The 24,587-nt window shown below is 29.0% G+C and overlaps 1 protein-coding gene across 3 annotated transcripts in view; it reads right to left on the bottom strand.

Annotated features, from left to right (window-relative positions):
- Window positions 1-24,180, bottom strand: part of LOC142319351 (uncharacterized) — a 725,216-nt gene extending 701,036 nt beyond the window's left edge. For all 3 annotated transcript variants that reach the window (XM_075356557.1, XM_075356565.1, XM_075356555.1), the window contains exon 1: window positions 24,034-24,180. The gene's annotated coding sequence lies outside the window, so the exon portion shown is untranslated. The remainder of the gene's footprint in view (window positions 1-24,033) is intronic.
- Between the last annotated feature and the right edge of the window lie 407 nt (window positions 24,181-24,587).

The raw sequence follows: 24,587 nt of genomic DNA, 5'->3' as shown, positions 1-24,587 counted from the left end.
ATGTAATTTACCCGGAAATTAAAAAAAATCAGAATCTGCATGTCTAAGATGCCTTCTTAATTGGACTTAGGTTTGTGGAAGCGCAATTCTGCCCTTAGATTTTTTTGGGTAGTTAATTATCTACTCGGGTATTGAACAAAAAAATACATTATTCTAGGTTTACTTGCATAATCGGTAAATTATTTTAACTTACTATATTTATTTAATATACTGTAACTTAAAACACTATCATCATAGGAAATAATAAAAATACAATAAAATTCATGGGAATGTAAAAAAGATATATACGGATGCAATGAGAAAGTTTTATCACACTGTGTGGTCTGTATAAGAAAAATATTTTTCAAATAAACCTAAAAATAAACATGAAATAAGCTACTAAAGAGGAATAGGATTCATACAGATGATATCAAGTAATAAAAACATGGTTTTACATTAAGTTAGTATTATTTAAATGTAAAAGTAAACAAATACACTATTTTATGTTTTATTTTATGACATCAGATGTACACAGCAGCATATTTATTGCATATTTTTAATATAGTTAAAGAGTTTTACTGGTAAAGTAACATGTTTATTTGTTACTTATAAAAATAATGCTTATCTAACTTAACATGTTTTTTCTACGTATGAAATTAAACGCAGATAAAACGCTAAATTACTTATTTGTAACGTATATGCAGGAATTATTATCAAGTGTTTGTAGCAGTAAAAATATAACAGTAATGAACCATAGAAAAAAATATCGTAGTAAATAAAGAACCGAATGATAAAAGGAAATGAAAGAAAAACATTACCGAGAAATGAAACTAAAATCAATTAATTTTGATGAAAATGTGGTGATGTGAAACATTAATTAGCAAATTTTCCTTCCGTTTGTTAATTAGTTGCAGACTGCTTACGACTAATATCGAAGATATATTTACTGAGAACATACACTCACAGTGATTTCATACAAAACTGAATGAATCAAATTGAAACTTCGACAGAATCATGCAAAAATGGCCACACCAACTTTAAAGAAACTTGCAGAATGAACTTATCTAAAACATATTTATAAGATTTATCTTTATTTTTTACTGCGTCTTCTAGCCGAAGACCTTTCTTCGCTTTTACTCAGTAAGAATTCTTTTAAAAAAATAAATAATAATTTGAAGATTATAATCAAATTCCGATATATTTTTGTTTTTATACGAGTATTTATTCGAATACAGCATTAAAAAAGATTTGAAGGAATAAAAAGCAAATATAATACAATTCTGAAGAACTTCTTTTTTGAAATTTCAAAAGGGGACAGAGATTATCTCTGTCCCCTATTTAAATAAAACATAATTATAAATACCTTTCTTATTATTTTGTTTTATTTCAAACGAGACTTACCCCTCTTGAAAATTTATTTTTAATATTTTATTCACAGAAAATGGATTCTTAATAAATTACCTAATTTATAAAATATCTTCTTAAGAATATTAGTTTTTAATATTATCAAATGGAGATTTCATTCGTTCAATGATAGTATAGGAGAGAAAAACTGCCTTTAAAGGACTAGAAGGTTGATCAAAAGATACAGGTGATCTACAGTCGAGGGAAGAAGAAAAAACAGCAGCTTCACCCCTCCTCGGTAGAAAAAAAATGATCTATTAACTAAGCCTAAATTTTATCAAAAGATAAGAATTAAAATTTGAGAATTAAAAATTGAATCGACTTTGTCGGTAATATTTTAAAAATTTTGAACGATAGTTCGTAATAGATAAGATCTGATACCCGGCGGAAATCGTAATAATTCATATAATTTAAATAAATTAATGAAAACAAAAATTAAATATATAATTTTTAATGCATTCTAGAATTTAATTTCGCAAATAAACTCTACGTAATAGATCAATATACAGATTCAAAAAGGACTTCCAAACTTTAAAAGCACATAAAAATTTATTTAGATAATTTACAGATTCGATTGAGGTTTCATTTCATAGCAAATCACATCAAAGTTAATAATCGCGTAGTTTATTAGTACCGAATTCGGCCACCAGCGTTGTCACAAGTGTTATTGGGTACGTTTAATAGTGTCGAACGTGCTTGATGTGCGTTTTGGTTTCACGATTTGCAGTCACCAACTGCGGTATAACGTATTTTCTTAGAGGTTACGATAGGGAGCCTCCTAGTAGGCGTATAATTTACTCTTGGTAACAAACCTTCGTTGAAACAGGTTGTTCTGTTAAGTATACAAAATCACTAGGACTCCACTCGTTGCTGTGGAACAGTTCAGAGAAAGCTTTGCATGTAGTCCTAACAAATCAACTCGATGTGCGCCACATGAAACTGGTGTTCCACAAACGACTGTTTGGCGCGTATTACGTAAACGATTGCACTTGAAGCCGTACAAACTAACCGTGGTTTAACAAAGTTGCTCGAGTGGAGTTTTGTGTGAAATGATTGACAGAATAGCAGACGATACATTTTTAGACAATATAATTTTTAATGAAGAGCTATCCCGTAACTGCCAAATATGGGATAGCGAAACTCTCATGAAACTTTGCAGTACATTTGTGATAGCCCTAAGGTCAATGTTTTTTTTTTGTGCCCTAGGCAAACAAAGACTGAACGGTCGGTTCTTCTTCCAGGAGGCAACCGTAAATGGTATCGTTTACCTCGACATGCTTCAAAATTTTCTAATTCCTCAGTCAGACGATGATGATCAAGAAGGACGCCATTACTATCAGTAAGACGGGGCACCCCTAAAAGTCCGAGATTTTTTTTGATACTTGATTCCCAGATCGGTGGATCGGTCTTGAAGGTCCAATTGTATGGCCAACTCATACCCCAGATTTGACCCAGCTAGATTACTTCTTTTGGGGTTTCATTAAAGATTAGGTTTACGTGCCACATTTAATTGCTGATCTTGTTGACGTAAAACATTGAATTAACGCCGCAGCTGCAGAGGTAACGCCGAACTTGCTGGTTAGTCTATAATTAAATCGACTTCAAATGGGATGTACGTCGCATTACAAATGGAAGCCATATCGAACCACAGTGAGTGTCGGGTGACAAACGTGATGTGTTTTTCTATTACAAGAAACGTTTTTCTTGTATAAACGAGATCTTAAACGAATCTGCAAGGTATTTCAATAAATTTTTATGCTTTTAAAGTTGTGAAGTCACCGGCGATTCAACACCTAGGTGTATCTAGACATTCAACTTGTACGTGGATGTAGATACGAAGATTTTGAAATTTTAATCTGTTTGCTGTTTGGTTGTATCTAGACGTGTGTGAGAGCAAGATATTTTCGAGAAAGTAATAAGAGAAAAAAAATCTATACATTTTATTTATTTAGGCTTAATTTACGTTCAATTAAATTTAATAATAATAATATCTTTAACCTAATATATTATTTATCTATTTCCATTTTTTAGTAAATAATTATAATTTCTTGTTTGTATTTTATCTTTCGTTTTATTTTATGATTACCCAACAGTTAATAACATATGTTACGTAACAGTTTTGGAAGCACTTATTTATCTAATATTCAAATTACAGATCTTTCGATACGTACACTACTTTCAGTGCCAGAGGACACATTATTTCTTAACCAGATATAGCAATGCATTCCTAATGATTCTAGAATCCTCATGATTTTAGAATAAATTAATGAAGAGACAGAAAAGGAAAAATCAGAAAAATTTTATTATTAATGAAAGAGTGAAATAAAGTAAATGAGAGGGTAAAGAATGGAAAGAGAGTTCAGAATTTAATAAACTAGTCAGCAATAATACAGTTTTTGGGAAATGATCTGTAAAAGTTAAATGCCTAGTTGCAAACTTTAAATGATTAACTTAAAATGATTAACTTATATCATTAAAATCTGAAAAACTGTCTTCACAATTGCCATTGAGTAAACTAATAAATTAAACTCAAATTTTTGGGACTTACACTCAAATCCTCGTACACCAATAGGCTTTAAGAACATAAAATAGATTATTGAAATGCTATTCATTAGTTAGTTTTACCAATTAATATTTTTCTTTTTCTTTCCTGTTAAATTTATCTGAATAAAACTTGTATACTTTGTTTACATCTAGGAGCCCTAAGCAGTAGTTTCCAAACATTTTTATACACACGATTTAATCACAGTCATTTTTTTCCTGTGAATTTTCAACAAAAAAAAAGTGAAATTTTCTTTTATATTTTCAAGTACTACTAGTAGTATATTAGCCACATCCTTAGCTTTTTTCTGAACATAACATATATGTTTATTCAAAGAAAAAGCAAAAATATAAGAACAACGCTGATTAATTGTAAAATTCTAATCATTCCTTGAAACCACCATTGGTTGATTGCTAGACGATAATCACATTACATATATGCATAAGCAGACAAGAAGCCGTTTAGACCACTCAACCGTTCCAGTAAGGAGCGTCCCTAATACTAACACATTCCAATCATATGAAATGTTTAATTATATCACCTACAACAGCAATAACCCTTTAATTGCTATATCAAATCTCACAAGACGTAATTATTTTACTGATCTTAACTCAGAAGACTGAATGAATTATGTTTAATTGGATTATAATTTTAATAAAATTATAATTAATTGTCTTGTTATTGTTAATTAAAAATCTGCATTATCCAACATAATTTTTAACTGAATTATATTGGATTGCAAAAACTAAAATTTCACATTTTTTACCTACGACGAAACGGAAACGGTATATGCGTTTGGTATAAGAGGTTGTGTGTGTGTGTGTGTGTGTGCTGTTACATTTTCCTCAAAAACTACTGGACCGATTTCGATGCGGTTTTTTGCATTACATAGGTATCAATTCACAGGAGGTTCTTAGACATATTTTACGGTTATAGGCCACCAGAAGGCATTGCAATAGATGTGTTTCTCTAAAACGGCCGGGCCGTTTTTGATGCGGTTTTTTGCATTACATAGCTATCCCCTCAGAGCAGATTTTTAGATTAGTTTTACGGTTATAAGACGCCAGGAGGCGCTGCAGTAGATACTTTTCTTCAAAACGGCTTTGTGGGATTTTAAAATTTTAATTTTATCACTTGTCGTTCATTAAACTGTCAGAATTTACTTAAACTGTTATATAAAATTTCTCCATACTTTAAATTTTTTTCCTAATTCAATTACCAAGATTATTTAACTACATAAATCTAATTCAATTCTAATCAGTTATTTTTCTTTACAACTAATAATATAAAATATAATAAATTATTTTTCTATTTTCCAATTGAAGATTTCATCTTATACTTAGTTTTATAAGGTAAATAATTCTTGGCTTACCAACCTGTTTTTTCTTCTAGAAAAAATATATAGTTTTTTTATTGCTATCTTTAATTAAAACCCTAGAATAGAACTAAAGGTTAGAACTGTAAATTTTTATAAGATTGGAGAAATAAAACTATCCAGCAAAACCTTAATTGATTTTAATCGTTTGCTGAAAATTCATTCAAGATTATAAGAATGTATATAATCGTTCAAAAGGCCTTACTCTAGGATAAATCATCTGTACTTGTTGGTATCTAAGAACGTTATGCTAATTTTCTAAACTTGTTTTAGATATCCATTTGGACATATCCGTTTGAAAATTGATCTATTATTAGGAATAATAAACCAATTTAAGGAACGTAGTAGTTTATAGTTTGGTAATAATTATACAATATTAAATTTAGAAATCTGTACTAGCCACGTACATGCTACATTTTTGCCAATGAGTTTGAAGCTACATAACAAAAAATAAAACTTCCATGATGATCTTAATTTATTCTTTGATTATTTTTATTTTAACCTAAACTTTTTCATAAGTTGACGAAAATCGTCATCAGAAAACAGAAAAAATTAAAGAATAAACAAAAAAGATTATGATCTTACGGTTATATGCCACCACGGAGCGTTGCAGTAAATATGTTTCTCTAAAATGGCTGGGCCGATTCTAATGCGGTTATTTGCATTATATAGGTAATGAGCTCAGAGCGGGGTTTTCAGATTAGTTTTACGGTTATAAGACGTCAGATAGCACTACAGTAGATAAGTTTCTTCAAAACGGCTTCGTGGGTTTTTAAAAGTTTTTAATTTTATCACAATAACTTTAATTTTTAATTTAACAATCCTAATATTAATAACCCTAATATTTTTTCTTATCCTTCCCATTCAAACTGGTTTTTTTGGAACAAAGGAACAAAGGTTTTTCAAGAATCAATATTTTTTCAAGGAATAGCTATTTCAGACAGAAATAATTCTTATTTTATTAACTAAAAGAACATTTTTAATAAAGGTACATCTCCTATAATCAATAGATTAAAAAGTGGTAAAAATAATGAATTTTTAATTTAAATTTAAATTTTTAATTTTTTAAGTTTGAGTTATTAGGGTTTATTAATGAAATAAATTTTATACAATTTAAACTTAACCATAAATATAACGGGTGAATATATAAAATAGTTATTAAACTTCAAACTATACGACAAAGATAAGACGCAGCTATTATAGCTTTAGTTAAGGTAATATAAATTTTAAAAAATAAATAAATAAAATATCGCAAAAAAAATCAATACGTTAAAAACAAGTTTAGAAATATTTTCAAATGTAAAAAAGAATATTACATTTACAGATTTTACGAAGAAATAAGTGATACAGCAAAATAAAGTGATTAACTTTTTTTAAAAACAGTATCAAATTACATAATCCATATTTATGAAAACATGTTCGAGTTCAAATTTTACAAAAATTAATACAGCAATAAAAGAAAAATTTATTACGTAATTTCTTCTTGATCAAAGACTAAAATACAAACATACTGCGTAAGATTTGAATAATTTGTATATAAATTTAATTATAATGATAATAAATAATAAACATACTTTTTATATATCTTTCAATAGGAAATACCGGGTGCCCGAGAATTATCTGAATAACTTTGATGTCTTATTAGAAAAATCGAAACAGTCCTATTAATGAATGGTTGGGTTCTCTTTATAAACTCATACAGTTTCCCTTGGCAAATTCTAAATAGCGCTGTGACTGCATAAATATCCGCATACGTCATCGCCATGAATCCACAGATGAAAGCGTAGAGTGTGGTTTATCGAAACAAAATCTTACACACAAGTTCACCCCAATTTTTGAACTAGAGCCACCCTCTAGAACACGTATTCGTTCACCGAATGATAAATTTAAAGGAAATGGCAGTGTTGAACATCAGAAGAGTGCAGACAGCCCTAGAACATCAGATGAAAAATCGAAGATCGTCAGTCTTTTGTTTGTAGCCCTGGGAAATCGATTCGGAGTGCACCGCGTAGGTTAAATCTCCCGCGATCTACCGTTCACGATGTTTTGAAGAAACGATAAAAATTGCTTCCATAAAAGTTACAAATATTGCAGCACATTAAACCACAAGAACACACTACTAGAAAGGAATCTGCTGCGGAAATGATTGAACGAATTGGAAATGATGATTGTTACCTTAAAAAATTATGTTCTCACACGAGGCTATATTTCACGTCTGCAAAAATGAACACCCTCAGAACGTTTCAATATGGGAATCAGAGAACCCGCATGTTACACTTTACCGTGTTAGAGATAGCCCAAAAATTAGTGTTTGGTGCGCACTGCTTCACGATCGTGTGATCGGGCCTTTTTTCTTTGCGGAAAGTGTAATTAACTCGAATACCTATCTGGACTTGTTAGAAGGGTTTGTTTATCTTCATCTTGAAGAGTTAAAATCGAATATCATATTCCCACAAGAGAGAGGGTCGCCACATTGGGGTTTATTAATGCAAGAATCCCTCAATAACGCATTTTCAAATCACTGAATTAGACGTGAAGAACCGATCGCTTGGCCACCACCATCACCGAATATGACTCCAGGTAGTTTTTACCTGTGGGTTGTTCATCAGGGATAATGTATACTAAACTCGTGTAATGAATAATACTTATAACCTTAAGAACAGGATTGTTAACGCATTCGTACTCATAGATGTGGATATGTTACAACGAACACGACATGAAATTTATTACCAGCTGTAATTTTACGAATTACTAATGATGCACAGATTTGTCTTGTAAGGTAAATAAAAAACTTTCAGTTTTAATTTTTCTAAATTCATAAAACCCCTTTTTGTATCTTAATAAATAAATTATTTACTCAATATCAAAGTTTTTCAGACAATTCTCGAACACCCGGCATTTTACAAGCTTCTGAATTCCTTTTATCGTATTATATTAACAGATTCTAATCTTTTAACTTTATTTCACTGAAAAATCATGTTCGTGCATTTTATACCGTATATGTAAATATGATTCTACACAATATAACTATTTACACTCTTGTATATTTGTTTAAATATTAAATTTAAAAAAAATAATAAAAACAAGCAAACAACGTGAAGTGCTAATAAATACAGCAATGAGAATACAAGGTTGCCAAGTAAATAATATCCTAACTACTCGTTTGCACTACTGTGACCCGGAATAATAAGTTTGGTTATATCAGCATTTATTTATAAACAATATTACAGTATTTTCTTAAAATAAGTATGATGCATTTGCTTGTTAATTTATTTCTTGCAATTTTTGTTTGCATGTCTAATTATGCATCAGTTTCAAGTTTTAACTAGTTTTTTTTTATTTTTTTTAAAAGAAAGAAAAAATTGAATACAGTAAAAATAGATAAAAAATAAATAATTTTGAACGTAGACTTTTTTATTTGATACCTTTAACTTTATTCATCTATTAAAATTCTGAAGGTCTAGAAAATAAACTGTTAAATAGACAGTTGGTAAAAGGGGAAAGTAGAAAATAAAATGAAATTTTATGTAAAAAAAATTTGTAAAAATATTATAGTAAAATGTTAACGCCTACAGAATCCCCAACAATTTGATTTTTTTTCTCTCTTTACAGTAAAACTAATATGAATATTTAAAAACGATTTTAAATATTCAAATATTTATCCCCTTCCAGCTTGTGAAGATTGTATCTTGAGCTAATCATTGGCGATTTATTTTATAATTAAACCTTTAACATAAAAAACTTTAAACATAAGTGTTAAAGAGGAGATTTCCCTACAGCTGACTTCCTTTTTCTTTACTGTACCTTCAAAGTTGATAGAATTACGGGCAAATATTTTAAAAATCATTTCTTAAAAATATTTTTTTTCGAAGTAACTCAGTAATGTGAAATTTTTATACAAATATATCTGTACCTACAAAGCAATTTGTCCTGAGAGACTTGACTGACTGACTGATTCATAAACGCCCTGTAAAAAATATTGAAGATAAATCGATGGAAACTTGCATACGTGTTCTTCTTACAGTATTAATGTGCACCAAGAAAGGATTTTCTGAGATTCCAGGTTTGAAGGGTTAAAATGGAGTAACTATAAAATTTACAATCCTTTTTAAATTTTTCTGTAATAAACGAAAATATGAACTTCATTTTTTGTGTAGGTAATTTTCATGTAAATATCTAAAAAACAAATGTTGAGATTTTTTTAATTCCGAGTTTAAAGGGTTAAAATGGATTTTAGATTTTATTTTTTCAAACCAGACTATTTGTTTTTAATTTCTCGGTAACAAATGACGATATAAACTTGATTTTTTGTGTGCATAATTTTTATGTGAGTATTTAAAAAACAATGTCTAAATTTTTCGAAATTCGAACTTGAAAGGGGTGAACATGATTGCAATGCTTTTTACCTTTTAAAGTAAAAATTCTCTTTTCTTATAACTTTTTCTGATTTATTATTACTTTATTAAGTGATCTTATTCATAAATATTATGTTAACCTAGGAAATTTCAGTACACAACTAAAATTATTCTTCAAAAATCCTAAATGAAAAGTACCTTTTTAATTAAATATTAAGGTACTAGAATTCTAATAAATATCGTGCAATTTAAAATAAGGTACATTACATTATAGGCTACATTTACCTTTTAAAGTACTTTAAAAAAAAGTTCCTTTTAAAAAATGAACTGCATAATCGGGATTTGAACTTGGGGTCTTGGAGATGAAAGGCCGATACGCTACCACTCCGCCACGGAGGTAGGCTAAAGTAAACTTCACTTTTTAGTACTATTTTAACTAGTCTTTACTAATCTAACTCCCTCTGGTAGTTTTTAAAAATTAACTAAAATAACGCTATTTGTTTAAATATACTAAAAAAGAAATGTATATAATAACGCAGAAAAACAACTGTTATTACGTCACATAAGAAATTATATCTATACATTAAAATTCTGATTTAATATTTCGAACCAATGGGAACAATATAAAGGAAATTTTATACAGGGTTATCATAAAAGAATGGTGCGGTTTCAGTAATTCATAGGAAGATTGTAGGGAAATTTCTAGATGTTATATTGGTATCCCTGAAAGCCTCCAACCCAAAAGTTTGTTTATCAGCAGTTGTAACCACAACGTCAGTTCTTGTATTGTTGTTGCGGTGAGTTTAGTGAGTTACTATGTTCTCGGATAAAGACAAAGCAAAGTGTGCTTTATTGATGGCTGAATTAAAATCCGTAATTTTAGTTCAACGTGCGTTTCGACGTCAATTCGGAAGAGATCCACCACACAAAAATAACATAACACGTTGGTTCAAACGATTCGAAGAAACTGGATCGGTTAAGAAACAGAAATCAACCGCCAGACCAAGTGTATCAGACGAAACGGTTGAACTAATTAGACAATCGGCAATTAGAAGTCCTGGGAAGTCCATTCTCCGTCGAAGCGTCGAATTAGGTATTCCAAAATCAACAGTTCACAAAGTTTTACATAAAAAACTAAAATTACACGCTTATAAAATCCAGATACTGCAGGAATTGAAACCCGATGATGGTGTAAAACGTTACAATTTCGCTGTTGAAATGTTGGACAGAATAAGTGAAAACGAATCATTTTTAGATGATATAATTTTTACGGACGAAGCTACATTCCATGTGAATGGATGTGTTAAGACACAATTCACGAATATGGGGCTCTGAAAACCCACACGCAATTATTGAGAAACAACGCGATTCGCCTAAAGTTAATGTTTGGCGTGGTGGAAAAATCGTGTAATAGGGCCTTTCTTCTTTGCTGAAAAAACAATTAATGGAGTTGTGTATCTTGATATGTTAACCGATTATTGCTTTCCTCAGCCGGATGAACTCGAAAACATTCAACAACTTCACTTCCAACAAGATGGTGCTCCCCCGCACTTCAGTGCATTGGTCACAGACGCTTTGAACGAAAGATTTGGAGATCGAAGGATAGGCCGGCAAGGACCCAGACTTTGGCCTCCAAGGAGTCCAGACCTGACACCTTGCGATTTTTTCTTGTGGGGTACATCAAAAGCGTTGTTTATACACAAAAAAATCGCGACCTAAACCACTAATGAAGCAATGACAACCATTAACGAAGAAATGTTAACTAATGTTTGGAGAGAAGTTAGGTATCGTTTGGACATTTGTCGAGCGACTAAGGGCGCACATATTGAAATTTATTAATTATGTAAAAAAATGTTTGAGACGACAAATTTGAAAAATAAAAAACATAAACTGTAAGTAATTCTGTTTTAATTTAAACCATGTTCAAAACCGCACCATTCTTTTATGATAACTCTGTATGTAAAAAAAAAAAAATGATTTACCGGCGAACTAAGAGAGCGATTCCACAACACATTCTATGTATAGAAGTCCGTAGTCCTCTAATCTAAGTGGAAGTCAAATACTAGTAAATTCATTCTTAATTAACATCGTATAAATTAATTCAACATGAAATTTGATAAAAGATTCTAATCGAAAAACTGTCCCTTAAGTGTACGACAATATTTTATTATCGATATTTAATACAAAATAGTTATTAACCAAAATACAAATTTTAACTCCGCGTAAATAATGACATAAGCTTATCACGATATTTGAGGTTGGGTTCTGAAAAGAAGAATGCTCCTTCAATATAAACCATTATGTACTTTACTATCGCGCTTTAAGTCAGCATAGGAAGTAATGTTGAACAAAATTTTATAAATTAAAACATAATTGTTTATAGTATTTTAAAGACTAAAAAATTTATTATAGTTGTATGTTTTTTTAAAAAGATTCTTAACAGAGGTAAAAATTTCTTGTTTTTTAATCACATCCAGCTCATAGTTTTTCGAACAGGAATTTAATTTTTTGGACTTAAATTCGTCAAGGATTGTTTTATGTTCATATAATGTTACCAACGACTGAAAAAGTTTTACAACAATCACTTAATATTATTTTTTATCCTTTTTCACATCGTCGAATACTATTTAAACCCAACGGGTCGGTCAGTAGTAAACTTATCAATGCAAATCAGCTGATTTCAAAGTCGAGAGTCCTAACGTTAGAATCATATCATAATACGTTAGAATCGTACGATCTTGATGAGTCGTTAATGACTTTAATTGTTGATGCGACTATATATAAAAATACAAGAAAAAACTTTTTAAACGTTCGTTACAAAATATTAGACTTTAAATATAGCATTTACGTTTTGATTCAGAAGCTATAAGTTTTTCCTAAAGAAATATACATTAGGCTCTTTTAATTTCTCAATCGAGTATCTTTGAACGCTATTATCTAATACTAACAAAATTTTTAAGGATAAATGATTTAATCCTAATCAAAGGTTAAGTGAGTAATAAAAGTGGTATGAAAACGAAATGATGAAAAACTGTTCCGTGCTCTTTGTTCGACTTGATAAATGAACGAGCAGAAAGTTATTTTCCCCCTCTTTTTAGAAAAAAATAAATTTATTAAGTATTCTTTTTTTATCTAAATAATAGCTATGAATTTTTTTTTTTAATACCACTCAATTCTCATCAAAATAATGATTATTTTAAGTTATAATAAACTTAACAAAATCAACACTTACAAAAAAAATAAAGATATTTAAAAAACTGATAACTGGAAAACCGTTGGACCAAATACACCCATATCTGACGAGAATATTGAAAAATTATTCGTACGGTTGTACAATCTACTAAAAGTTAAAAAATAAAAAAATGTTACTTTTTAGTTTCTCTTTAATTAACTGAAAAATAGTTCAGTAATGAATTAAAACTAAGTTAATAGAAAAAAGAAATAATATTACATCATCATCTCATTTTTCGCTGATAATATTCAGCGATAATTAAGCTTGAAATACATCAGCAAAGCAGCCTAGTTAACTAGTATACAGCTCATGTTTTCTTTTTTTTTATAAATTAGTTGTAATTGACAACTAATTTATATTGAAAATAATAATAATTATTATTGAATTATACAATGAACAAAATAAATCATTTCTTCAATGGAATTAAACAATAAAATTTTATTATCATTATTAGAAAACCGAAAATTATCTAACCTAAAACAAATACTATAGCCAATTAAACAATATGACAATTTTTTTTATTTTTAAATTAGTAGGCTTATTTAAAAAAGTATCTAAAAATTATTAACAAACAGCTTTAGTTTTAAATGTATTTATTTATCAATAAATAATACGTAGAAATAAATACAATCGAAGTCCACACTTGAGTGATTATATAGAAAATGTATTTTAATGATAATACTTCAGTTGTTTTAAAACATTTGTGTTTTATCATTCGGCAGATAAAATATATATTAATGAACATTACAAATTCATGACATGTAAACGTAGATATGAGTAGAAACGTTAAGTAATCCGACGTTACTTAACTTTTCCTATATATTTACTTATCATAACAGACATAAAAATAAATATGTAAGTAATAAGTACATATTTTTATTTAATTATTCGCTGTAGGCATCCTAACTTAATTTTGTAAAAGGAAAAGCTTTAAAAATACAGCTAATTTCAGAAAAACTTTAAAAACCTTATTTGTAAACTAATTATAAGTAAAAATTTTGAAAAATAAAACAAGATAGAGCAGTTGTAAAAGTTGAATTGTAATCAATTCAACTTTGAGAAAAGAACAAAAATATGAAAAGGAAAACAAACAAAAAATTTAGTAAAACATTTAAAATAAAAAAAACCATTTTGAAAAATTTTTATTACAGTAATATACTTTTATGTCAATAATTACACGAGTGTAAGATTCTAAGAAATAAAAACAGATACAATATCTCGTTATTAATAGAAAAATAAAACGAAATTTTCAAATCAGTAACCTGAAACTCTAACATAATTGAAAAAGATTCACAAATTTCTCATTTTTAAAACAGGGGTTACCCTTTTCAAATAAATTTTAATAAATACGCCGAGGTGGGTTTCATTCTGTTTTAATTCAAATTACTGGGGCTTTGTTTATTTGTGAGTTTGCGACTCAGTTCGGCCAAAATATAATTTTGTAGCAATGTTCCTTGTTAGTACGCAGAATGACTTATTATAAACATTTTTTGTAAAATGTTCCGTGCAAAATGGCAATTACCTCTTCCTTAAATGGAGGTCAACAGGGAGAGGTGCGGTGAAACTTTTTAACTAAAACAAAAATGAAATCATATAAACTGCACAGATCTCCATGACAATTATCAGTCACTGATATTCAAATCGTTGGAAATAGTGTTTATGATTTTGCTAACACAGTAAGAATTTTTAGCACTGGCTAAACCTTCCATAATCAATTACGATAGGCAACTTTAATCTTAGTTTATAAAATTAATGTCCATCTCCAAAGTAGAGTGATAGCGTTTCTGCCTTTCATCTGGAGGTTCTGGGTCCATCCCGGTAAGGCATGGAATTTTTACAAAACAGAAAAAAAATATCATTTATTCTATCAATCGTCAGCTGTTACAGGGAGTCACTCAAAATAAACGAAACAGAGCGAATAATTTCTGCAGTTTTCACTCCTTCAACAGATTTTTATGTATTGTATCTATTAGCAGATCATATATATCTAAATGTCAAAAAATAAAAAATAAATTTCGTTAAAGAGCTCCTCAATCTTTTTAAATACAATCGCAAATTAATGACGTCTAATATACAAAAAAAAAACTAGCGATTTTACAAATATATAATTTCATGATACGGTTAAAACTCCGGAATTACAAGTTATTAATTCCAACCCTCTATAACATAGAAAGCTCCACCTATAACAATATTTTCCAACCTCAATTAAATAAATAATACTAATAATCCATGACCTATACGGCGGTACCTAAAAAAAGATTATAGGTGAAACTGAAGTATAAAGAAATATACAACAAAAATCGATAAAACTTTATGAAACCAGGTTTTTTCAGTTTTTATATTTATTCTGGGAAGCTTAAAATGTTTTTTTTTCTCTTAAAAATACAGATAGGTTATCTTTTGTGACGTATAATAATACTTTTCCTCTATTATATACCATAAAAGCGGGGAAAATAAAAGAGAATGTTTAAAGTTAAATATTTTAACGGGACCCGTATCTTAATATAAGCTGTAAAACATCAACTACACACCCATAGCCTGGCAACTCGAGGATATAACACGGCTATACATTTTGCACTAGTACTATAGGAACAAGGGATGTAGCTACCTGCGGGTTCCTACTACTATAAATGTAACAATAAATTTAGCAAATGCCGGATCGGTTTGTTCAGGACATCTGCGCAAAATAGCGGTTAGGGAATTCGTCTATGAACAGAGGGAATATTAGTAAACCTAAATGTTGTATATCTAATAAACAGTAATATAATATTACAATACGTAAATATCATTAATCAATGTACAACAGGGTCTAAAACCATACACATGCCACTATCATATTGCAGTACTTGAAGGAGCCGAATAAGTAAACAAATAATAACTACTACATAAAACACAACATGAATATTTGTATATTTTTTTTAACAAACCATTATTACACGACTTTTACACTTTAAAAAAAAGTAACTTGTTTGTTATCTCACCGCGACTTTTATCACTTTTTTATGCAACTTCTTTGTCAAAAAATAACGTATTGAACAAAAAATGTGTTTGTTAGCGAGCAAAGCGAGCGTAGGTTATGTTTGCTTAATTATGTTGACTCCACTGATGAATCGTACGTACGAGTATATCAAACATAACCTTTCTTTCTTTTCCTGTTTAGCCTCCGGAACCACCGTAAGGTATTACTTCAGAGAATGAATGAGGATGATATGTATGAAAATAAATGAAGTATGTAGTCTTATGCAGTCTCAGATCGACCATTTCTGAGACGTGTGGTTAATTGAAACCCAAACAACCTAAGAACACAGGTATATGCAATCTAGTATTCAAATCCGTATAAACTTGGTGAAAGGACTTGAACCTTAGAACTCTCGACTTCGAAATCAGCGATTTGCGATGACGAGTTCACCACTAGTATCAACATAACCTAAGCTGCGTTTCCATAACCTCTTTCTTTTTCTGTTTAGCCTCCGGAACAACCGTAAAGTATTACTTCAGAGGATGAATGAGGATATGTATGAATGTAAATGAAGTGCAGTCTCAGATACAAAACATAAACTATGTTTGCTTCGCTTGCTAACATCGTCTAATTAACGTTAAATATGCATATTATGCACAACTTATTAATAACATAACCTTATTGTTATCGCACTGCCACTTTTTTCACTTGGTGATAAATTTTGTAAAATCAGTGAAAACATTTTTTCAAACAATATTACTTAGAAATTACATGATTTTCGTTTGTTCCCCAACCAAGAAATATTATTATAATTACACGATAGAAATGTAAAAACCCTTGATTTGGAGAAGATTTTAGTATGTTGTCTGAATCGTTATCGAATAAAATAGACATTATACAAAGTGTAAATATCACGAAAATATGGGATTCACCAAATATCGAAGGAAATGCAATTTCATTTTTACAAGAAAGAGGTCTTTTCTCAATATTCCGTAAATCTAAAAAAAGCACACTGTGACTTTCAATTTCAAACATCAAAGTTTTCACTGCATGAAAAGTGATTGCATTAAGGATATATATTTACGCAAAGATAATTGATTCGAAGGAAATCGGTTACCATTTGTAAAAAACATTAGATTTATACACTGTTGGTAATATGAATTTACAAGTGTAATATGGTGTGAACGTGAGTTAGAAATGAGACAAAACGTTACAACCGACTAGAATGATTAAATAAGAGAAGTTTGTGTTCATGCTATCGAAACAGATGTGTCAAAAATCGGAGGACGAGGAATAATAATAGAAACCGATGAAAGTTTATTTACAAAAAGAAAAAAAACAATGGTGGCAGAGCTTTACCACAGCAGTACCTTTTTGGTGGCATTTGTCGCCAGACAAAGTAGTGTCACTGTTGAATGTTATAAAAAGAAGAATTAAAGATGGTATATAATCTGACAGCTGTAGAGCGTATCAAATTTTCGCTCTATAAAAATAAGGCTTTAATTATACAAAAGTGAATCATAAATATAATTTTGTACGAGTAGATCCAAAGACAGGATTCCAAATTCAAAATATTGAAAGATTGTGAGGTCGTGCGAATGGAGGAATGAAAAACATCGTGACACTGCTCGTCATCATTTGGAGTTATTTATCTGAATTTATGTTGCGTAAAAATACTGGAAACTCTGAAAAATCTTAAATCTATTCTCAATAGCATTCGCGAGTTTTATCCTCCGAAAGTGTGATGTAATTATTGTGCTTATGAATTTATACCGTATTTATGAAGTGTTTATTCGTGTTTTGAAATTTTTATTTTTCATTAAAAATGTACTTTTCCATCTTAAATAAATATTATTATTCTTTTTCTCGTGAAATCTGAAAAATTTGCATAAAAAAAAGCGGCGGTGCGATAATAAACTACCAAAACCATTATTACACGACTACTGTACTTTAAAAAAAGAATTGAGTGAATTTAAATTGATTAAAATTTGCATTATACAGTACAATATATATATATTTTCTAAAAAAAAAATGGACGGAAGAAAGGAATACACCAAGGTAAAATGTTGAAATATTCTTAGATAAATGCAGAACATTCATAATTAAAAATAAGTTGCATCAGATAATAACAGGTTATTTCCCGAAAATTATATTTATCAATTAATGATAAAGACTGAAAACATGAGAAAGTATGGTTAAAAAATTACAAAAAAAAAATGTTCAATATATAAACTTAACTAGTGGCTGGTCATATTCCAGGTAGGGAATAATACAAAGTGTAACTAAAGAGTTAAAAACATGACAGATTGATGAGTCGTGACATTTCAGAAGTTTTTAGATATGTAATGATGCAGTTTTCTTGATTTCGGGCCCCCAGACAATTATGTGTACCTTGTATGTGTAATGAGTACCTCTACCGGTAGGATATTTTGTTAAATTACAACCGAGCAACAGAATGGTAGCGAAGAAAATGTCGAGAAACCCTTAGTAATAAAATATAAATGATTCGGCCGGGCTCGACCTATTAATCTCTTGTACAGAAAGGCTAGCACTAAACATCTGCGCTACTGATCAGGACGAGTTATCAAATAATTGAAAGGATTACGGCTTTAAAAAGTTTTAATGCAGTTATACATATATATTTAGAGGCCAGTTAGAGATTAGTGAATAATTTAATAAACTAGACAACTTTAAAGACAAGCGATCGCTTTCCTACAGAAAGCCTAATTCTCTGGTAGTTATTTAGCATCTACAGAAAAATGAATTTTTTGTAGAAATTTTTTAAGCTGGTAGACACACAAAATCGTTTATCAGTAATATGCTACTTTAATCCTAAAAAAGATACCCTAAAAGATTTTTGGTCTAATGGTGCCCCAGAGGTTGAAGGAAGCCTTCAGGAACTCTTTAGCGTGAGATTTTTGTCTTATTTGCGGACTTTTACAAAGTAGATCATCCCTTTCTTATAATCCATTCTTTTTTTGACCCTTGATTATTTTTTTGACCTTCTTGTCGATTATTTGAATATTTTACCCAAAAGTAGCTTAGTGGATACATGTTAATGACGTAGAGAATTACAAGCTAACTAAACTATAAGCTATGTTCTTGGTATTTAATAAAAGCTGGTAAAGTATTGCATGACTTTCCAAGCTTCGCCAAAAAATCTTTGCAATTCAGTCATTAACGGTTTTATTTTTATTTTCATAATAATTGTTTAACGTAACAGTAACAAAAAAAAAATTTCCTATATATTTTTTTTAATTTTGGGGTCCCGCGTAAAAATTGAGCATTTTTTATTTATTATAATGATTACCAAAATAAAATTTTAAATTAAATTAAAACATCAAAATTTCATTAAAAAAATATTTGATTTAGGGGGTTCCAAGAATCAAACGTCTGGGACTTTGTAGGACAAATACTAAAAATTTTTTTTAAAAAGAACTAATCCTTAGAAAAAGATTTAAATAAAGAATTGTTTAAAAAAATTGAAAAAATACAGTATAACTTTTATGAAAGTAATGAAAAAAATTTCTTCTTATTTTGGGTGCAGGGTACATCATAGGGGCCAAAACTACTTAAATTTTAATTGCCCTTAGTGACAAACAAAAATTAATAAAATTCTTGTTTGGTAATAAAAATTAAAACAGTTATGAGGTAAAAAAAATAAAAATAAATAAAAAACAGAATATTATATGTTTTAGAGGAGGTTAATAAATTTAAATAAAACTTTTCTATAAAATATTCTATAAAGGTTAAGTTAACAAATTTTCTTAAATAAGGCTTTCTGTAAATATACCACGCTCTCCAATAAAGGCTAAAACAAGAACGTAACAGTTTTCAAAAAGCTTTTCTGTGTTTATGGTCCGTGATTTATAATTTTAGAAAATTATACATTTTTTGATAGCTATGATATGATGTATATAAAATACCAAAAAAACGTTTTTTTTTTTTTAATATTAAAACCGAACGGAGGTAGAATAATAAAACAAAAAACATATTTAAATTTTAAGAATGAAGTTTGATTTTTTGAAAAAATTTATTTATTTTTTATTAAATATATGTACAATGCGGTTAACAAAACTGCAAAAGTAGTTTTTTCTTAAGTTTCTCTGAAGAAAATCAAAATTGGAGTTTTTGCAATATCCTTCACTCCGGAACAATTTTGAAAAAAAGGTTTGTATGATGAAATATTACGGTATAAGGTATAAAGATATTAAGGCCAAAAACAGTGCCACACACACATACGTATATATGTTCTCTGATCTAGATGAACTAACTGGACAATAAAACGTAAATATTTGCAACAAAAACCGATACCCCATTTTTGACACAGGCATCATACATTTCCTTTTAACCTAGGTACTTTAGCTATAATTGCCCAGAAAGTAATATAGATTTTTGTACGGCCATCAAAGATTGTAAGGCTTACTTACTTTGATAAAGACGGAACTCTGCACCATTCTTAAACAATACAATAATTTACGCGAAAATAAAGAGAAATATCTAATTATTACAAAACACTGGTTTGTTAATCGATCAACCTTTTTTTAGGACAAGATGTATAGAAAATTGATGTTAAGAAATATCAATTAATGAGTAACATGAATTAAATAAAATCCTATCGTTAAAGTGTAATTGTAGTAAAAATATCTTCTAATGCGAACACAAACACATTAAAATAAAAGGCAACAGTTGTAGGACTTCCCCGTTACACAGCTAAAGCCGCGTTCCGGGAAAATTCTACAACTATGGGTTGTTTCTGATGCACGGCTTACACACACAACTTAATTTAAAATATTTATAATTTTACTTAAATATAATATTGTTTTCGTTTATTTAATTCAATGATTGTAACTAAAGCGCGTGCGCATATCTAGTTTAATACGCGCGGGTATGGCGGTACTAACTAAACTAATGTAATTTCACAAATTATATACAACAAATTTCGCTTGTACAATCGTCAGACTGGTGTAGCCGCGAGGCTTAACACACCAGGTACCGAGTGGACCGGGCGATCGAGTTCCCAGACCCAGGCTGACAGAGTTACTTTTTTACACTTTAAATATTATTCATTTATTTAATTCTACCGCTCACCTGTGACGTCACAACACAGCAGTAGTTTTAAGCATTTTTTGGAATTCGGTGCGACTTTGAAAAAAAATTGTTTTTGCAAATATTGCTATTTTTTAATTGTTAACAAATGCGCCTAAGAAAAATATGACCTTAATTAGGCAAAATCTTGATATACTGAGGATGACTTGCTCTACACCTCACCCCCTTGACCTCTTAAGTTAAAAATTTAATGGCATCAATCCTCCATATATAAAAGTAATCTGACCAAGTTTGGTGAAAATCAGTCCAGTAGTTCTGGAGATATAAGGTGATTTAGAGACCGACACCGAACACACACACATTAACAACCAGAAAATTTCCATCCGGTTTTTTGGGATCCTTAGGTGTCAAAACGTCAAGATCCGGTGAAAACCACATATGCGCAAAATGGGCCGATTACAGTACTTTCCCTTCTACATGTATGCTATACCGCTATATAAGTTAGACCCACTATTTTTTTAATAATTCATATTTTATTATATTTTAATGAATAAATAATTTAGCCTTTTTTTTTTATGAATAACGTTAAAATATAGCGTAGGTATTTTTTCCCACGAGTAATAAAGGTTTATTGAAATGGATCAGGAAATAAGCAAATTTTGTCATTTCCGGTAGTAGTAATCACACTAAGCTGCTATCTTATATTCCGTCGATAGGGGATTGCTAATTAATCTATCACTAAACTGAATGTGTATAAAAACAATATAAATTTTACGATTCAGCAAAATTAATGTGGGCACACAGTTTGTTTTATTTTTACGTTTATACTAAAAATATATTAAGTGATAAAAGCGCATAACTGTTGTCTAAAATAAACAGTCAGTAAGTTGTCTGTGTGTAATCTCATAAAAGTACTTTTATAATATGGTTCTTTTTATGCTTGGATAGTGAAAGTTATTAAATTTAATTAAAAAAAAGGTTAACAACAACGGAAAATGTTATAAATTGTAATCTAATAAAACAATATAAAAACAAGTTTTTTTTAATATTTACTATTATAACAAAACTATACCTAACTAGCAACACAACAATTCCAAAAAGAAATAAATATAAAGAAATGCAATATGGTAATCGTAAAAATAATATTTTTAAATTATTCATTTAAATGGAAAATTATTTAATAGAATTAGTGTAAATTAAATTATTTATTTTTGAAGAAAAATCATAAAATGGATGCCTCTTGATTATATAATTACCATCTTCTGATGTTTTATTTATTACTTTTTTAACATATAATTTTAATTTATATTTAATTAGTAATGTGTTGTAATTAGAATGTAATATAATTTCTACTTTTCTATATTAATTTTTGTAGTAGCCTAAGTGTACTCGTAACTAAGCAGTTTTGGGAGAAAAAACATTTTAAACATTAAAGAAAATAGAAAAAACTTACGATAGACATGAAATAAAATAAAAATATTAATTCATAAATACAAACAAAGAAAAGTCTAACTAATTGTACATTTTCCCTTACGTGAAAACTGATGTACGACTTGTCTACAGTAGAAATCCTTAATTAGTATGTAAAAAATATCAGTTCATGGTTATTTATTTTTTCGCACATCATCAGAAAATGAAGTACGATGTTATTGGGAACTATGCTATGACAAAAAAAAAAGAAGCGAAATAATAAAAAAAAACTTACACTAATTTTATAAGTCTTATTCAATTAATATTATTAATTATAGAATAAAATTAAAAAACAAAAAGTGTTGTTGGGATATCTAAACACTAATAGATATTTTATAAATATAACACAACTTTTATCATATCATTTTTTGAAATAAATATTTAAATTAAAATTTTTATATTAAGTTTAATGAATATAGGTAAACTAAGGACATTTTTTATGCTTGATGAATAATAATTCACAACATAAGATAAGAAGTTTATAGGTGGAAATATGAAAATGAAATTTTATCAGTTTTAAAATGTCATGCCTGACTGGGATTCGATTCCGGGATGAAATACCGAGATGATACCGCTCCGCTACAGAAACCGGCAAAATTCTGTTCATAATAAAATTATTATGACAACAATGTACATGTGTAACAGAGCATTAATTTACTTTGTTTTCTTAAAAAAAACAAAAAACAAGGAATATGCTGTGTGTGATTTGTTCGATATTACAATAGATGTTTAGCTTTGTTATGTTTTGCCATTCATATACGAGTATCTTAACTTTGTTAACAATCAGATGTCTGAAAGAACTATGTTAACACGAATGGTGACTACGTATTACACCAACAATACGTATTCAAATAAATTTCAATTATATGTATATATGTGTATATTATAAGTATATAATTAATATTACGTGTTATTAAATTAGTAATATACACGCGTTAGACTATGCACTAAAAAAAGGAAGTCAGATTTCCAACTTGTTTAAAAAATGCAAAAGTTATCGAACTACTTTTTAATAAAATTAAGGTAAGTTTTATTCAATAACTTATTCTCTAATTACCGAAACTGCTGTATACAAATTATAATAAAAATATTGTTTATGTTATTTTGTTGTTAAAAGAGAATTTGATTACAGTGCAATAATTTTGTTTTATTAAACTTTTACAAATTCCTAATTAAGGTAAATGGTTGGTGGTTATATAAACAATAGTTTTTAAAATTTCTAGACAAAATAAATGGTTGATAGAATAGACATAACAGACGTGTTTTAAAAACGCAAAACCATTTTTTTCACGGCTGATAGGAGAGTTTTTTGCATGCTATAGAAGCAATCGGAAAACAACGGTAATGAGATGCCTCTTAATCAGAAACAGAAATGAGTACAGCGAATACTAGACACGCTGAAAGTAGCTTGCATTCATAAATTCCATTTGTCTTGTTTTTAATAATCGTCAAGTTCACTGAAACCTATTCAAACTCATTACAACTGATGTTAAATTTTCCTTAGCATTTACAACTAATTTTTACAATGAAATAATTTATAAAAACATAATTTCCACAATAATACATTCTATTGTTTAAAAAAAAGAAGTAAAAAAACAACTTTACTTAACAATTATTATTTTATTAAAAATAAAATTAATTTTAAATCATGTAAAAAAAAATTCTTACCTTCTTTCCATCTCTGAATTTCACAGTTCCTTCAATTATCGTGCTTGTATCCATGACGAACAAGAGACACAAATCACATAACACCAACAATTCACAAAAGCGAACGCTTAGACGCGGCCGAAGACCGACTGGCAACATACGGGTGCGCACTCACCTGCTACTTCAGTAATACCAACACAACAAATTGTAATTATGGTAGAACAGCTCCACAAACATCATAGCTAGAAAACTAACACATACAGTTTCAACTGCGTAACATGAATGTTATACTTTTTTTAACAAAATGTTGACATAAAAATATATACAAAAAAATAACATATACAACATATTACAAAAGTTGTTATCCTACAAAAAGCGCAACTCAATTAACGTATAAGAATCAGTGTCTGCAATTAAATTAAAAATTAATTTTGTTTCAGATACCAGTTATAAGATATTTAAAAAAGTAAATAAATAATCTTCAGAAATGTTTATTTATATCAAATTAATTCTTGTTTGAAACGCCTAAAGTATATACATGTCATTATTTATTTCAATTTTCTTAATTACTTATT

Source organism: Lycorma delicatula, chromosome 1 (assembly GCF_047948215.1).
Source record: "Lycorma delicatula isolate Av1 chromosome 1, ASM4794821v1, whole genome shotgun sequence".
NCBI classification, from domain to species: Eukaryota; Metazoa; Arthropoda; class Insecta; order Hemiptera; family Fulgoridae; genus Lycorma; species Lycorma delicatula.
This window is presented reverse-complemented; position numbering and strand designations above follow the sequence as displayed.